The following is a 17,077-nucleotide window of genomic DNA, read 5'->3' on the forward strand; positions in this document are numbered from 1 at the left end:
AGGCTGAGAAATAAAAGGGGTGATGGCAGTATAGCAAAAATTATTACAATCAGCGAGTGGTACAAGTGATTGACTTTAATTGTTAATTTTTTATTGTGTTTACAATTTTGACACACGATTATGTATTCTGTATTCTGTTCTGGGTCTGAAAGCGCTTTGCAAAGAGTAGCAACTTGAGGCATGTGGTCAAAGGCACAACACACCCTGGATTTGCATGACTTGTATAAAATGCCTGAAGCTATTTTTTTCCTGGGTTATGATATTGCTGTGATTTTATGGTTCCAGATGTTTGCCCCTGGTGCAATGGGAGATTAAACCACACCAGGAGGACATTTGAGTTTGCGAGCAGCTGAGTTAGTCAGTCCCATTCACGTTCTCCTACCCTGCAAACTATTTTCCCTCAGTGGCCAGTCTAACTCCGTTTGCAGCCAAGGCTGACTCCATTTCCAAAACAGCTTTTCGGCAGTGTCTGCCAGATGTACCATCTCCAGTTCATCATTTCTGGTTGGGCAAAGTAGGATCAAGAATCATCACAGTACCCGTGTACAAGAGACCAGTGATAGAGCATAGAACAGTACATCACAGGAACAGGAACTTCGGCCTACTATGTCTGTACCGAACATGATACCAAGACAAACTCTTATCTGCTTGCACATAATACATATCCCACCATTCTTCACTACTCTATCTACTTGTGTAGCCATTTTCCAGAGAATTATGAAATTGGATTCCAAGATCCTTCATTACACCAATGCTGTTAATGATCTTGCTGTTTATTGCTTATTGTCCCCTTACATTCGATCTCTCAAAGTGCAACTCTTCACACTTGCTCAGATTAAATTCCGTCTGCCATTTTATGGATCAGTTTTCTGTGGAGCACTTTCTCAAATGCCTTTACTAAAATCCATGTAGACCATATCCACTGCCCTACTCTCGTCAATCACTTTTGTACAAACTCAAGCACAATAAGTCTAGCAAAGGGGGAGATACAGAGTGCAGAATATAGTTCTCAGCATTGTAGCGCGTCAGTTACATGGACGAAGTCCAATGTCCTCACTGGGGTAGCGGTGAATCCAACAGGACCCTAGCTTATGGAAGGACCTTTTAGAAGCCTGATAACAGAGTGGAAGAAGCTGTCCTGAGTCAGGTAATACTCTCTTTCAAGCTTCTGTATGTTCTGCCCGATGGAAGCAGGGAGATGAAGGAATGTCCGGGGTGCGACAAGTCTTTTATTATGTTGGCTGCTTTCCCTCTTAATTAAAGAAACAGCATTAGCTACTCTCCGGTCATCTGGGACCTCACTTGTGGCTACTGAAGATGCAAAGATCCTTGTCAAGGCTCCTGGAATTGTTTCTCTTGCCTCTCTCAATAACCTTACATCAGGCCCTATGGATTCATTCACTTTTACGCTCCTCTAGAACCCCAATACATCCTCCTTCTTAATCTCAAACTGCCCTTGCATAGTAGTATTCTCCACACTGGTTCCATTGTCTTCTATGCCCTTCTCCTTGGCGAATTATTTGTTCAGTACCTCGCCTACATCCCCTGACTCCAAGCACAAATTCCCTCCTTTTTCCTTGAGCAGTCCTATCTTCTCTATGGATACCCTCTAGTTTTTAATGTAAATATAAAAAAGCTTTGGAGTTTTCTTTATTGCAACGAGCTAAAGCCATTTTGTAGCTCCCTTTTGGGCCTTCTATTTGCCTCTTTTCATCCATGCATAATATAATTCTAACATGCCCTGTATGATTTCATCTCCTTAAACTTTCCAATGCCTCCTTTCTCTTTTTGACCAAATTTACAACTTGGTTACATTGTAACCTTACTGTAACCTTATATTGTTCCCTTACTTTCCATCCTTATCCTTCCTCCTTACTTTTTTCACTTTTTAGAGATACAGCACGGGAAAACAGGCCTTTCGGCCCACCGAGTTCGTGCCGACCAGTGATCCCCGCACACTAACCCTATCCTACACACACTAGCGATAATTTACAATTATACTGAGCCAATTAGCATACAAACCTGTATGTCTTTGGAGTGTGGGAGGAAATCGGAGATCCTGGAGAAAACACATGCAGGTCATGGGGAAAACATACAAACTCCATATAGGCAGCACCCATAGTCAGGGTTGATATAGTCCGAGTCTCTGGCGCTGTGAGGCAGCAAATCTACAGCTGCGCTACCATGTCGTCCTTACTGTTACATGCCGGTCATGAACTTTGATCAACTAGCCTCTAAACATGCAATATGTGGACTTATCCCCAAAAAAAATTGTTCCTAATGTACCTTCCTAAGCTCTTGTATGGTAACGTTGATCTGACTAATCCTTTTAAGGTCACTTAAGATCCTGCCAGATGTAATGAATTTCCACTCAAGAGAATTATCTAGCATGGATTTATATCTCGAGTTTTACCAGTGCCTCCCATTTCTAGATAACAAGTGTACATTCAACACAATTAGAAAGACTCAACAGTAAGAAATGTACCACCATAAACAATGCAGGGAAAGCAAACTGATAGACACGATGAAAAGATTACAATAATTTGCATTAATATAGCACCTCTATATACAAACTACCCAAACATACATTCGCGGAGTATTAAAATAAAATTTGACACATGGCCCAGGAGGGGAACATTACTGATTTATTTCAGCACAGGAGGGAACCATTTGGTTTCCAGCACAGCACAATCCTAATCAGGAATCGATCTATCTCTGCTTTAAAAATATCCATTGACTTAGCCTCCACAGCCTTCTGTGGCAAAGAATTCCACAGATTCAATAGACAAGAGGGGCAGGAGTAGGCCATTCGGTCCTTCGAGCCAAATTCACTGCCCTCTGACTAAATGTCTTAGACACTGGGAGACGCATGGGTATTGGTATAAGTTTGTTATTGTTCACGTGTATGGAGATGCAGTGGTAATCTTGGTTTAGGTGGTTTCCATGGAAATTATCCACACATGTTTACAATCAAATCATACATGCGTACAATAGGAAGTGCAAAAAGAGAAAGGGAACAGAGTAAAGAACATAGTGTGAACATAGTGTTACCTAGGCCTTCTGAAGGAGCATGTTAAACACACGCACACAGCAAACCCTCGTCATAACAAGCCATTGGAGCGTGAGGGTCCATTATTGCCAATTGTACTTTATATACGAGTAAGGATTATCATTATATGTAGTTGAAACAAAGAACTACAGATGATGATTAATGCACAAAAGGACACAAAGCGCTGGAGTAACTCAGCTACACTGACAGGAAGCAGCAGCAGCAGGTGGGAGTGATGGGAGCCCCACGGTGACCTGTCAGTGGCGGGGGTCTGAAGATAGCACTATCCACAGGGGCTACAACGTCACCCACAACAACAACCGCGTCAACCGGATCGTGAGGTGGGTGAAGAAGGGCTTGCTGGTGCATCTTGCAAGTCAGGGGTGCGTCGGAGGTCGGGGCTCTGAGCGCCGGGAGGCGATGGGAACAGGGAGCGGCATCAGCAGATCCATTCGCAAACCAAAATCTGTTATAAAGGGGTCAATTACAACGAGGGTTTACTGCATACACATATACGCACATCCTTAATGACTACTGGGACTGTCTGTTGCCTGCGAGTGACCACCTAGATGTGCCCCATATAACATACAACATGCAGTGAAGGCCCTATGCAAAAGATAGGGACCTGTCCTTTAAGTTATTGCAACTCTGCTGTGGAAATTGATCTTGCAAAAGGTAAAGGCAAGAAAATAATTATCGGAAGCAATAAAATAACATACTGATTGTTAGGTAAGTAAACACATTTTCTGTTGGATGATCTCCAGTGCATTCCTCATTTCATTCACCTCTCACTGTCAATTGTTCAATTCAGGACTGCTCTTAGTTCATTCTCCGAATTTGCCAACATAGCTGATCACCAAAGGAGTAGCAGAGAATTACAATTAGTACTTGAATCGCTGAGTTGGGGTAGGGAGGAAAGAGAAATGGCGTAAACCAACATCTGCAGTTCCTTCTTAAACAGAAATGGTATTCAGTGATTCCCACAAATCAGCCACACGCTCCCGATTGTAAGATGAAAGGTAAATTTAGGGTGGGGCGAAATTCGCTTCTGTAATTAAATAAGACCTCATGCAGATTGTCATGTGGTAAGGAATCCAAGGGTAGCCAATGCTTCTTAACCCATTGCCCAGAATAATCTACACTTAAAAAAAGGTTGCAGATGTGGAATAAAAAGGCTGTACCAAGTGAAAACTTATTTTCTGGTTCTAACCATATGTAATAACTTGTAATCAAGGGTACAAGAGCACATTGTGCTATTATAGTATTTACTATTCAAGTTTCTGGATGTTTGTGGTTCAATTTTAAAATAGACTGTGAAGAGCTATCCTTATATCTGTATAATTAAAATCTTGACCCTCCCTGTCTGCGCTGTATATTGATTTTAGAAAAAACGCTACCATATATCGCTATGATTTTTGGCCATCTTACTCACAGTCCTCCTCCGCTGAGCAGGCCCTGAGTATTTTTCTCATTGATGAAAAAAGAAAAAGTTATGAGCGTTTAAAAAACCTTGAGATCCTGTCGCCTGTCCATCACCTGATGGTAACGCCCCTTTGGGGGGGTGGGCAGGGCTATAAAACCCCGGATGCCTGGACGTGACTCAGTCACTCTGCAAGATCGCGAGGGAGAGGCCACGACTCTCATTCTAAGCTGTGAATCAACTGAACTGTGAGTCTGTCCATAATGACAATGCCATGAGTTGTTTGGCCTGCTGCCCTGCCTGTGCTTGAAACTGTAATTCTTTATTAGTTCCGACTGTGTTTGGTTCAAAGGTCCCGCTCATTTCGTGACTTCCGCTTAGTGGCCAGGTTGCACTGATTGTGTATTTTCCGGTAAGTGCAGAGGTCACGCTCATTGCGTAATTTCTGGTATGTGCAGAGGTCACGCTGGTTGCGGAAGTGCCGCTGACTGCACAAGCCCCAAAGTGGAGAGGCCGCGCTCAGCCATGTGAGTATTCAGTGAGTGTGTGTGTATGTGTTTGTGAGTGTGTGAGTGTGTGTGTATGTGTGAGTATGTGTGTGTGAGTGGGAGTGTGTGTGTGTGTGTTTGTGAGTGTGTGTGTTTGTGAGTTTATGTGTCTGAGTGGAAGTGTGTGTGCATGTATGTGTGAATGTCTGTGTGAGTGTGTAAGTGAGTGTGTGTGTGTGAGTGTGTGTGTGTGTGTGTGTATGTGTTTGTGAGTGTGTGTGTGCGTGTATGAGTGTCTGTGTGTGCGTGCGTGTGTGAGTGTCTGTGTGTGCGTGCGTGTGTGAGTATCTGCTTGTGTGTGTGTATGTGTTTGTGAGTGTGTGAGTGTGAGTGTGTGTGTGTGTGTGAGTATGTGTGTGTGAGTGGGAGTGTGTGTGTGTGTGTTTGTGAGTGTGTGTGTTTGTGAGTTTATGTCTGAGTGGAAGTGTGTGTGCATGTATGTGTGAATGTCTGTGTGAGTGTGTAAGTGAGTGTGTGTGTGTGAGTGTGTGTGTGAGTGTGTGTGTGTGTGTGTATGTGTGAGGGTGTGTGTGAGTGTGTGTGTGTGTGTGTGTGACGTGAGTGTGTGTGTGTGCCCACAATGTCCATACTAGCCCTCTGTAAACCAGTACCTTCGTCCCACAACACCCATGCTAACGCTCCAGAAAGCCCCACACCCCCCCCCCCCCCCCCCCTCACTGGCCAGCAATATTGGAATTGGTGGTGAGGTGGAATATTGCGTTGGGGGACCAGCCCTCCCGTGTGAAGCTGGGACCCAACAGGCCCCACTTAGTCTAGTATATATATCTATATCTATATCTATATATATATATATATATATATATATCTATCTATATATATATATATATAAGACAGAACGCTTCATAAAGCCACGTGTCTTCCTTTTGCGGGGGTGGGTGACAGTTATCCTCTCTGCACAGCCCTCACACCAAGATGTGCTGCCAAAAACACAGCTACCAAACTAGAGTGCACATGACCCGGACAAATCAGGCCTTTGAGCATTACCCAAGGAGTGCATTTAAATCATTAACATCATTGCACTAATTCCATTATTATAACAGACACACTGCTTCTAGCAAATGATTTACAGTAATGTGAGTCATAAAACCTTAAATGAAACTAGAGTGTGAATTTTTTTTTTAACTTGAACTATATGGACATAGGATCTCGAACTACTCGATGCCAATGTGAATTTGATGTAATCTCCTGTAGACAATGTCAGCGTTAAGGAACAACTCTAACCTTTATGCGTCTTTTTAAAGAATGACCTTTACTCTCAACACATTCCACTAACTCTCTTTAAGGATAGCTCCAATCACAGGCCGTCCACAATCTAAAACTACTCGCATTTACACATAGTATACAACCATAGTTGTTGCATTATTAAATATGTATAACAATCATATGAACAAATTAGGAGAAATAACAAAAGGATTGATCAAAGAACTAGTATTTAAGGAGATCATTGAAGTAAGAGAGGGAATGATGAATAAATAGGAAAAGAAAACAAAGCCAAATGTTCAGACAGCTTGTGTTGAAACAGCTTATGGTGGCGCAGAGAAAGGGAGCGAGAGGGGTGGAGGGGAGTGAGAGTGAGGGGAAGGGGTGGGGGAGCAGGGGGGGATGGGGGAGCAGGGGGGGGTGGAGGGGGATGAGAGTGAGGGGAAGGGGTGGGGGAGCAGGAGGGGTGGGGGGTGAGAGTGAGGGGAGGGAGAGCGAGAGGGGTGGAGGGGAGTGAGAGTGAGGGGAAGGGGTGGGGAAGCAGGGGGGGATGGGGGATGATATGGAGGGGTGTGAACACCAATGAGAAATTCAGATCAAAGGTGTTGTTGGGCAGAGCGTCAATGTGTCAGCAAATTATTGGTAAACGGGATTGTGTCAGTCCTGAGCATCTCAGGCAGAGAAACTGTACGCTAATTTAAAAATTCAGTCAATGGTTTTGGATTACAGGAATCCTGGCATATTTTTAAAACATTAGGCAAAGGTGAATAAATACAAGTTTCCCCTTCCCCTGACTCTCAGTCTGAAGAAGGATCTCGACCCAAAATGTCACTAATTCCTTTACTCCAGCTTTTTGTGAATAAATATATAATCTTGTATCTTCTTGTGGATAGAAAAGGTTGAGAGGGATATGAGCAAAATGCAGGCAAATGGAATTAGTTTAGCTGGGGATCTTGGCCTGTATGGGTGGGTTGGGCCGAAGGGCCTGTTTCTGCGCTGCATTACTCTATGACTCAAATCAGCTTGGTATCTGCTAATAATGGTTGCTTTAAAATGATTCACTGCTAACCAAAATGATTTTGCAAGGTTCTAGCAATCTTCCAAAGCCTGTTGTGAGGGAATAATTCATATGTGTAGTCAGTGTAGATGTGACCTACATTATTTTCTGACTCGGGTGACAACAATATCAAAAGAACAGACTCTTTTCGTCTCTGAAAAGTATTGTTTTGAATTATTGCAGGGTGAAATGTTACAGAAGCATTTAAGCACTGGAAGAATCCCTTGCACTAATGTTTGATGAGCACATTTCACTGCCAAAGACAACCTTAAAGCTTCACTTTAAGGGGCTGGAAGACTACCAAAGAAATAAAATGTCTGCTGAGATTCAGATGGCAGCACTCACACCTCTAAGCCAAGAATCCCATTCCAGATGTGCGCACACAATTCAGGATGATACTCCAGTGCATTAACTGAGGCAGAGCTGCACTGGATGTGCTGGCTTTTGCTTGAGACATTATACTTCTATTTGCTCCTGTTGGATATAACAGATTTTATAACTGGGTGGGGTAGATGGGGTGGATTTTCCTAAGTATCCTCACCAACCCTTGGTCATTAACAAGCAACATTATTAGTCAGTGTCAAATTGTTGCATGGTATGTTGTGTGTGGGATTATGCGGTACATAAATTGCCTGCCACATTTCTTACATCATAGCCACATTTCAAATTGCTCTTCATTGGTTGTAAATTGCAGTTAGATATCCTGTGGTCGTGAAAGGCTTTCTACAAAATGAGGCTGTTTCCAAGCCAGGATTTTACTTTATATAACCTCTGCGGGAGTGCCATGCCTTTGTAATGTCATAACATAACATTCAAGATAGCAAAAAACTGCCATTATTCTTTGTGGACAAACGTTAGTGTAAATACATAAAGCACAATTTCTTAGCAAAATTAAAATGTGAGTACAGGTGCACAACCTTTTATCCGGAGTTCCGGAAACCGAAAAACTCCGTAAAACCGGCCATTTTTTCCAGGATGTCGTCTGCACACCAAAGCTCGCGTTTGGCGCCAAACTTGACCCGAAGCGACCCACGGTCTACCCAGGTCTGTACTACTGTAGCGGCTGCCTCCTCCCCGGAGACCGGGGAGACACTTAAACATCTGTAAATCATTGCTTAAATGTTAGTCAGTTAGTTTGGAGGGCTTTTATGTGAAGGGGGAAACTTTAATTCTTAGTCCCCTACCTGGTCGGAGAGGCGGGGAGCGGTCAATGCCTTACCGGGTCGCCGTGCAGTAAGCTCCGGAGCGCTGTGGCCGCCGACTCCCAGCTGGGGCTGCGGGCGTCCTTCCGCGGGCGGCGCCGGTTGTAGCTCCGACCCCGGCAACTCTACCCCTGGCTGCGCGGCGCTCCAAATCCAGCGCGGCCCACGGCCGGACGCCCGCAGCCCCAGCTGGGAGTCGGCGGCATGTTGTTGTGTGTTGTGTGTCGGCGGCCACAGCGCTCCGGAGCTTACCGCACGGCGACCCGGTAAGGCATTGCCCGCTCCCCGCTGGTAACCCAGCGCTGCGACGCCGCCGACTCCCAACATCGCGGCGCTGGGGCTGCGGGCGTCCGGCCGCGGGCCGCGCTGGATTTGGAGCGCCGCACAGCCAGGGGTAGAGTTGCTGGGGTCGGAGCTCCAACCGCGGCCGGACGCCCGCAGCCCCCAGCTCCGCGATGTTGGGAGTCGGCGGCCACAGCGCTCCGGAGCTTACTGCACGGCGACCCGGTAAGGCATTGCCCGCTCCCCGCCTCTCTGACCAGGTAGGGGACTAAGAATTAAAGTTTCCCCCTTCACCCCCCCCCACCACATAAAATCCCTGCAAACTAACTGACTAACATTTATGCAATGATTCCCCGGTCTCCGGGGAGGAGGCAGCCGCTCCAGACTTTTCAAGCCGCCCGCGCTACCTACCTAATCTACGCTAAAAATCTTCCATTCGGAAATCCGAAAAATTCCGAAATCCGACAAGTGTCTGGTCCCAAGGCTTTCGGATAAAAGGTTGTGCACCTGTACTAGTATTATTCAGCTGCAAAGGTACACAAAAAGTGTTTCTGCATTAATGCTGATGGTAAGAAGGTAAAACTCCAAAAGAACAATTCGAGGCCAAACTAAACAAGGAGGCTCAACTGATGATGATGAAACACAATGAAAGCAAACACCACCATTCAGAAAATTTACTGTAAGAGATCTACTGATTTTCAGCATTGTAACAACATATTATATGTGTTATGTGATACTACCTGAGTTATGCAGTGATGTAAAATACTCAAAATGTAGATTATATTGCATATAATTACTTCAGATTACATCATAGGAAATGAATCCATTCAATTAAAGAAAGGCTGCATAACAGATAGATATAAAACATAAATAAACAAGAGCTTCCCAATGATTCATTGGTTCACTACACTGTTGTATGCTGTTATCCTTTTCTGAGCAAAAATGACTTCCAATTTGAGATGGTTCACCAGTGCCTCACTTTTAAAATTCTCATTCTTGTATTTAATGCATCCAAGATCTTACCATGATCTATCTACATAACAGTCCTCTGAGAACTCCATTAATTATGATTATGTATTTGGGTGCTCTAGATCCTAATCTTTGGAATTTCCTCCCTAAAGCTCTCTGCGAGGTTTCTCTCAGGCGTTGGCCCCGATCATGGACCACTTTAGGCAGAGACAGCGCAGGGAACCGCCAGCGTGTTGAGGATCAGTGCATCCCTGACTTTAGTGCTTGTGCATTGCATTAAGGATGTAAGGAACACATCTAACCTCCCTTCAACCACAACCAGGAGCACTACATAAATATCCAACTTACATCTCATGACTGGATGACTGACGTACGTAGCAATAATCCATTCACCTGTACATGAGTGCAAAATTGGATGTGTGCTTTTGTTTAACATTAACAGTTTCAATTCATATATCAGTTAAATGGTATTAATGTTTTTTAAATAATTTTAATTATTTGCATCGCTTAAATATATACCAGCTTAAATGTCTGTGGTGACCAAATACATTTCAAAACAAATATAAAAATCTTTAATAGCGCTCTCTGTCAAAGGCCATCAACGTGATCTGGGGCGGGGCCTCAAAGCCAAGGTTTTGTTTGGAATGAGGTCCATCAGCTTTATGGGATCGAAGATGCCATCGAAGCCTGGAGCTCAACGTACCTGTGGAGCCTCAGGAAGTAGTGTGGCTGTGGATATCACATGAAATGTTTGATGAGAGGTTAAGAGTGGATAGAGGAATAGTAAGATTTTTTTAATACCATAAATACAAACATAAATGGTTAGAAACACTCAACAGGTCAGTCAGCATTTGTGGAATGAGAAACAGCTAATGTTTAAGTTGACTACTCTTCAGACAACCAGTCCTTTCTCCTGGACCACCTGCCCAAATATTTCAGATTGCCATTGTAAGTTTCATAATGTTAGTCAGTTCAAAGAGTGTCCATGAGGAGAAAAGCTGTTTAAAAGGGGTGGCACGGGAGCGCAGCGGTAGAGTTGCTGCCTTACAGCGCCAAAGACCCAGGTTTGATTCTAACTATGGGTGCTATCTGTATGGAGTTTGTACGTTTTCCCTGTGACCGTGTGGGTTTTCTCTGGGTGCTCCAGTTTCTTCCCACACTCCAAAGATGTACAGTTTGTAGGTTAATTGGCTTCTGCAAAGTGTAAACTGTCCCAGGGGTGTAGGTTAGTGCTGGTGTATGGGGTGATTGCTGGTCAGTATGAACTTGGTGGGCTAAAGGATCTGTTTCCATGATTTCTAAAGTCTAATGTCTAAAGTCGTCAGTGACTGTGGCAGAAGTTTGTTGACTCTGCTGGTAAAATGAACTGCATTTCAACATGAAGGATGGCTAATTAATTGTGGTCCAAAAAGATCCGCGCCAGAAACACCATTGGCCTCGGGAATTATTGTGGGATAACTAGGACAGTGACAAACCAAGTCAAAGAGCAATGATAAAAGATGCCATAACATAGGTTCATATAACAAGCCCTGAGAGATTTTGTTTGGCAATAGGCTGGCCCAAGCTGGGAGAACAATATTTCATCAACATCAATCTTGCCTCTGAATGAGTTGGTCAGGTTTCAAGTCCTGTGAGACTCTTGCACAAAATTGAAACTGATACATAGCGTCGTAGTCATAAAGAGATACAGCATGGAAACAAGCCCACAGAGTCCATATCAACTACCCATTTACAGTAATTCTACATTAAATTCATTTTATATTCTCCTCATATTCCCTTCAACTCTCTCCGATTCAATCATTCACTAACACTCTGGGGCCAATTTGCAGCAGCCAATTCATCTACTAGCCTGCATGTTTTTGGGATATAGGAGGAATGTGGAGCATCCAGGGGAAAACCAACTCAGTCACGGGGAGAACGTGCAAACTCCATACAGGCAGCACTCGAGGTCGGGGTTGAATCTGTGTCTCTGGTGCGGCGAGTAGTTGCTCTATTAGCTATTGCACTGTGACGCCCCTTAATTTACAGCAGCACCGTGGGTGAGATGTAGTCTGCAAGCTACAAATCTTTGAATATGGATTAATCCAGGACATTATTTGAAGATGGACATGGACTTTGTGGCCTGGTCAATATTTTTCTGTTAATTAATACCATTGCAAAAATCTAAAAATGGGTCAGCTTTCCCTGCATGCAAAATGGTTGCAGTATTTGCTCTTATAACAGCTACTGCAATAATTCATTGTAAGTAACGTGCTTTGACCTGCGCTAATATGCACAAGTAGCTGTTATGCAAATGCAGCCTTTATATTTTCACAAATAACATTGTTCTTTATTATTTTTATGGTAATGGAGTGCGAAGATGTAGGGTAGGAAAGCATTGATTAACCTTAAGGACAATAGTGCTTCCAATTCTGGGCAGCACCTGTCAAGGAAGATAAAAGTTTTTGAGGGGCTGCATCGGGAGTGACAGTTATTCAGAGTGGAGAATCTGGGATTCTCCTGGAGAACACTAAATGAAAATTTACATTTTGGACTTTTGAAATTATGAGAGAGAAACTGTTTCCACTGTCAGGAATGTCAGTAGGTCACAGCAAGGTAGGGGGTGGATAGGAATAATTACTCTTCGTGTTGTCTCTTCAATCAACAATGATTGTCCAGCGATGCCCCTGGGAAAGAAGAGGGCCTTCTGATGGGGTATCTATTTGATACCCCATGTTTACCTATTTGAAAGTCCTCCCATCCACTTTCTCCCTGCTTCCGCCAAGACATTCTATGAAAGATATATCTCTAGATGGACAAAGACTGAAGAGCACGGTACTGGCGAGGAGAACTACGAAATGTTAGTCAGGGAAGGCAAGGGAGAAGTTACCAGACTGACTCAAGTCAAGTCTATTGTCATGAGCACAAGTACGCAGAGTTATAGGTACAATGAAAATCTTACTTACGACAGCATCACAAGCACAAAGACACACAAAATCATAAATTATACATAACTTACACATAACATTTCTAAAAGAAAGGTGGTTGAAAAAAAAACAAGAGTAGTGTGAGGTGACAGTGAGATAGCAATTGCAGTTGTAGCGAATTGGATCCAGATCACTTTTGTGGCAGGAGTTGATTTACACCATAAATATTCTTTGAAGAACTTCATTTTGGTGAAAGGAAATGCTATGTATTAATTGAGGGAAGTCATTGTAGTCTTCTTTGAAACCAGTACAATAGATGCCTTTTTGAAGCACGTGTAAACCTCAGGCAACATTGAGGTTGAAGAGGTCCTTGAATACTCCAGCCAGTTGGTACGTTCAGGTATTTAGTACGCCATTTGGACTGGACACTTTTCAAGGATTCACCCCTTGAAGGAAGCTCTGACTTCTTCCTCAGACTGAAATTATGGGATCGGGACTGACATTTATTGTTATATGCAACAGCACAACAGAATATTGGGCGGGCTTATGCAGGTATGTAATTGTTCTCACTTTCAAAGCACGCAGGTAAAGTGTGAGCTCATGCCTCATTGCCACTTATGCTGCCGGTTTTGGCTTGTCTTGATAGCGTACAATCCCGGCTATAGGTGCCAAGCGTCCATCTGAAACTCCATCTAGATTAAAATTGTTTCTTTGCACTCTTGGTGGTCAGGATGTCATGCCTGGAATTCTTTCAGTCGGTGGAATGGGCCATGTTCAAGGATTTGTCAGTGGGCCTGAATGAATATGCCACAGTCGGCAGCAACTTCATAAAGATGTGTGGATGCATGTGTACCTAAAAAAACATTCTGAGCCTTCCTCAACCAGAAGCCCTGGATGAACCAGGAGACTTGTAATCTGCTGAGGGCTAGATATCTGTTTTTTTTAAACTGGCGATCCAATATCATACAAGAAGTAACTTACACAAGTGACAAGAAACTCAATTTGATTTCTGGTTCCCTCTACAAAACGAGAATCCTGTAAAGAGCTCACTTTGTAGATCCAATGGGCCAAATGCAGGACAATGAGTCACTTCTCGGAAGGATACAGAAGAGCAGGTAGAAATACTGTCCAGCTGAACCTCCACCCTGATTGGGGAAACAAACTCTATTTTCTATGGCTGTTTCCTACATGTGAAAAATGATTTGGGTTTTGAGTAAACTTAAACCCAGGAAAGCTGAACTTTAATCAAAATACTTATTTTGTATTACCAACAATTATGATATCTTCAATCTAATGACTAATTATTGAACACAATTAGGACTGGATCATATCATTTAATGAAAGTGATTTGACAGCCAATACAGGCAGTCTTAATGGAAAGTCTTAATACTTTGAGAATGGGCTGCTTAATTTTTTTAATTATTTGAACGAGATCCTCTCTACAAGAGTATTGTAGAACAGAACAGCTGAAAGAGGTGTGAAACCATTTTCAAGCTTCCTAAACCTTTGCGGAGTTTCATTTTTGTTATTACTTCATTTGCAGTGCTCTTTGCTGTTAAGATAACCAGATGTGTCACTGTAATTCAGTGCCTGAAGACTTTTAATAGTTTATTCAGCTGCTAGGCAGTGTGCGACACTGTGAACTTTAGTCCTGACCTCCGATCAGAATGTTATTGTGTTGTAGGGTTGCCAATGATCTAAGACTTTCCGAGGATCTCCAGGAATTAATGATTAAACTCTAGGACACTGATGAAAAGGACCCAAGAGAAAAATGTACAGTACCTTATAAATAAGTAATGAGCCATTTCACTTTCACTGAATGTCTTTCCTTATTGGCTATAAAAAATATTGGAGATGGAGTACAAATTCTGTAATTTAACATCTGGCTGGTAACCAAGAATCATTCAGTGGGGTTATAAAGGTCAGTCCACTTAGTATTAGTTACCTTGCCGGAGATGCGATTGTTTTCCGGATCGTATATTCGGTCGCTCTGCAGCCTAACATCATGGAGCTGGTGGCCTTGCTCGAGACTGACTTTGAGCCCCACCGCGGGGCCGTGGACTTACCATCGGAGCCTGCGATCCCTTGCCTGGGATCGATGCTGCAACTGCGGCCTGCGGATTTCAACATCGAGGAGCTTGCAGTCTCGGGTAGAGACTGATGTCGGGAAACTCCAAAGTCGCATGAGGTTTGACTAGCCCCAACCCGGGGTCCGATCACCCGGTGCGGGGAGCTGATATGCCCCCAATGCAGGAGCTTGATCACCTCGATGCGTAGGGCCTGACCGTCAGCTACGGGAGCCAAGATCGTCCCATCAACGGATGGCTTGAGGCCCCCGACCGCGGGAGAATAAAGAAGGGAAGAGATTGAACTTTTTTTTTCGCCTTCCATCACAGTGAGGAATGTGGAGGAGTGACTGTGGCGAATGTTTATGTTAAAATGTATTTTGTGTGTTTTGTTGCTTTTTATTGGTATGACTGTATGGCAAATCAAATTCATCGTATGTTGCATAATAAAGTGTGATTATGATTATGATGATGATTATGATTGTGATTATGATTTGGAGTACAGTGGTTAAAAACATGGGTTGGTGGGAATAAGAGAAAAAGTTTCATTTTATATAGCATCTTACACAGCCCTGGGTTGTTCCCAAGCACATTACAATCAAAGTACTTTAGCAAAGAGAACACAACACTGTAATAAACACTTAGAGAAAATACTTCCTTTTCTTTTCATGTTTGAGTCTGATGAAGGGTCTCGACCTGAAACGTTGCCCATTTCCATCGCTCCATAGATGCTGCCTCACCCGCTGAGTTCCTCCAGCATTTTTGTCTACCTTCCTTTTCTTGTCATCTCTATTCCACCTCAGGGGATAGTTTAGCTACGAATATTAATTATAAACCACCCAATTCCCAGCGCAATCTTCAGTGCACTTCTTTCTATCCTGCTTCCTGGAAAGAATCATTGCATTCTCCCTGTTTCTCCATCATATCTGTTCTGATGATATTTTGCATAACAGTAGTTCTAAGATGTCTTTCTTTTTCCTTAATCATGACCATTCCTGATTCACAATTGGCAGCATCTCCTCTCGTTACTGCACAACTACTCTCCAGTACTTTCCTCCCATCCAGAATAAGGGTAGGTTCTCTCTGCTTTCATCTTTCATTCCACCAATCGTTATATTTATTGGATCAACCTCCATCATTTCTGCATCTTCAACGAAAGTAAGCCAACAGGCACATCACACCCCCCCCCACACCCCCCCCCCCCACTTACAGTATTCCAAGGAACTGCACTTCACGAAGGGACTACAGGAAATGCAAGACCTGCAGATTTAACTCTTCCATTTTTAACACACAGGAACCAAAACAGTGAAGCAGAGAGTCATACAGTAAGAAAATAGGCTATTTGGCCCAAGATGCCGATCACGTTAGTCCCATTTGCCATGTGTGACCCAAATCTATGAACTTATCCTATCCATGTACCTGTCCAAGGTACCTGTTCCTCATTCAGGTAAAGCATTTGCACACCTTCCAAATTAGTATATTGCATTTGGTACACATTGTAGTTTCCGCCACATTGGAGAAACCAAATGTGGATTGATAACTACTTTGCAAAACACCATCGTTCAGGTTACCAGGACCACCCTGACCTCCCTATAGCATGGCATGTTAATTCTACGCCCCATTTCCATTTTCACCATTCTGTCTATGACTTCCTAGACTGCCCTACTTTGACAAAAGGGAGCAACTGACAGAAAGGCGTTTTCTTGTAAATGAGGAAAACGTGTTTTTCTTTCAGCTCTCTGTGATGGAATTTCTTACTTCTCTGGTATAAATATGTTCAAATTGTACTCAGAGAAGACATAATTTGTTCACCATTGTGTAGAGCATATCTCAAATACCCTAAAACAAGCAATGACTAAATTTTGACAAAATTGTCAGTTGCTTCCTTTTGTCAAATTAGGGCAGTACAGTATTTCAACGATGCCAAGCATAAACTCAAGGAACAGCTCTGCATCTTTCATCTTGGCATGTTGCAGCCCTTGGCACACCCGACTGAACTTGCCAACATTGAATGAGAAGCCTTTTTCTTTCTCTACTCACAGATGTGGCTGTGCCTTTCTGTTTCGATTTCCATTTTCGTAATGTATCTTTAATTGCTATTTTTTAAAGTAATTGGACAACTTTGGCAAGAATCCTATCACACACATTCTCTTTGTTCTCCCCACTCTTCCCCCTTTCTGCAACAAGATACATTATTGACCTGAAACAAAGACTGTTTCTCTTCCCACAGATGTTCCTTAATCTGCAGAATACTTTCAGCATTTTCTATTTTTGTCCGCAATAAACATGGGAACCAATTTGGTGATAGCATTGCAACAAATAACCAAATAATAATTTATTCTTCTGATATTGACTGA

General features: G+C 43.2%; 1 protein-coding gene and 1 long non-coding RNA gene across 3 annotated transcripts in view; both read right to left on the reverse strand.

Annotated features, from left to right (window-relative positions):
* Positions 1 to 17,077, reverse strand: part of pard3b (par-3 family cell polarity regulator beta) — a 1,048,449-nt gene that overhangs the window by 196,576 nt on the left and 834,796 nt on the right. The gene's annotated exons all lie outside the window — the stretch shown is intronic.
* LOC116975353 lies at positions 1,217 to 16,619 on the reverse strand. The gene is made up of 3 exons (XR_004412605.1): positions 16,379 to 16,619; positions 10,448 to 10,451; positions 1,217 to 1,226 (listed from the first exon to the last, which is right to left on the reverse strand). It is a non-coding gene; the product is annotated as an uncharacterized LOC116975353 (long non-coding RNA).

This window comes from Amblyraja radiata, chromosome 7 (assembly GCF_010909765.2).
Source record: "Amblyraja radiata isolate CabotCenter1 chromosome 7, sAmbRad1.1.pri, whole genome shotgun sequence".
Taxonomy (NCBI): Eukaryota; Metazoa; Chordata; class Chondrichthyes; order Rajiformes; family Rajidae; genus Amblyraja; species Amblyraja radiata.